The sequence below is a fragment of the Anneissia japonica genome, unplaced genomic scaffold (genome assembly GCF_011630105.1).
Source record: "Anneissia japonica isolate Jap-2015-1 unplaced genomic scaffold, ASM1163010v1 scaffold287922_len478547_cov175, whole genome shotgun sequence".
NCBI lineage: Eukaryota > Metazoa > Echinodermata > Crinoidea > Comatulida > Comatulidae > Anneissia > Anneissia japonica.
The window spans coordinates 409841-411274 of NW_022692572.1; the positions used below are offsets into that span (position 1 = coordinate 409841).

At 38.0% G+C, this 1434-nt stretch overlaps 1 protein-coding gene across 1 annotated transcript in view; it reads right to left on the reverse strand.

The window, feature by feature from the left end:
• The window catches only part of LOC117100360, a 21034-nt gene extending 19805 nt beyond the window's left edge, over nucleotides 1–1229 (reverse strand). Inside the window, exon 1 of the mRNA XM_033240026.1 lies at nucleotides 1181–1229. The gene's annotated coding sequence lies outside the window, so the exon portion shown is untranslated. The remainder of the gene's footprint in view (nucleotides 1–1180) is intronic.
• Nucleotides 1230–1434: the final 205 nt, after the last annotated feature.

A 1434-nucleotide genomic window follows, 5' to 3' on the forward strand; every position in this document is an offset into this window, starting at 1 on the left:
AGACAGGGGCTTAAGCCCCCCATCAGTCTGGTAATGCCCCCATCGGTCCTGTCAAGCGCCCCCCCCCCCACCCATCGGCCAAAGCTCATTGGGCAGTCGGACCAAAAAAAAAATAGGCCTAGTTTTCCCATCCCATTTCAAGCAATCTAGAAGTTCATTTTTTTTTTTTTTAAATCTCGTTTTGGGAGTTTGGGGCACCCTTCCCATACCCAACCCCGGCTCCGGCCTTCGGCCCCTTAGGTAACGCTGCGCGCTATGGCTACGCCCATAAATACTTAGGCCCCCAGTCGGACACCTTAGCCCCCCCCCCCAAAAATTATATCCTAGAGCCGCCATTGTGTATAGGGCTAACAAAATCTATAAGATTTTACATGCCTATCATTGTGTTTGAAAAAAATGGAGGATATGCTTCTTTTTAAACCATTTTATTATCAATACATAAAGTAAATGAGAGTTCTAGTTCGTCAACAATATTGTTGTATAGGCAAGATATACAGACAGCATACGTTTCCGTTTATGTTTCTTATGAAAAGTTGACTCCAAGTCAACTTTTCATAAGAATCGTTTGCAAAGCAACGTATGCGAGATCATTAAACAAAAAGTAATTAAATCACGGTTTCCTGTCAAATAGTGAAAAATCGACGTATCACATAAAAATTCAATACGTCGGTTTCCTGTCTAAAACTGTTTTGCGACGATTTTAGTTTACGTTACGTCGATTTCACAACGCACAAGTCGCAATCGGTTTCCTGTCAAATCGCATTTTCTTAAGATAAAACGACGTAATCGAAAGTAAATCTGCCTTCACCTGTCAACAGGAAACCAGACTTGACTGGTAAACAATGAAAAGTTGATTGTGCACTGTATCCAGTTGTAGCTAAATTGCTAATCAATATTAATGAGCTGGACTGGGTTCAGGAACCGAGATGGTACTGACGTTATACTATATAAGGTGCTCAGGAACTGAGATTTTATTTGAGTTGAACATGTAAAGGCAAGTGTATATTGAGCTGGTTTGATGACGATATACAAAAATGGACACCTTGTCGTTTACAGTTGAAGTATAATTTTCAACTACAGTACTACTAAGTGTAGTGGAAAATAATTACTTTCTTCACAGAAAGACATTGTGTCACACAAATAAATTCACCTTATAGTGGAAAACCGCATTAATACTCACCGATTTCTAAATCTGAAAAGTTGATATACAGTACTCCATTAACTTTAAGTCGCCTCTTTGCCTTTGAGAAGCTGTAAATAAAAAGAACAATAATAATATTTATTATTTTGGCTTTATATAAGGCATTGTGCCTTCCAAGAGCAAAGATTTACACCTAGTTAAAATTATTAAAATGCCCAATAAAAATCATATGGGATAAAAAAATTACAGGGTCAAGTTGTTTTTGAAATCTTCACACTACACCAACAATAGTA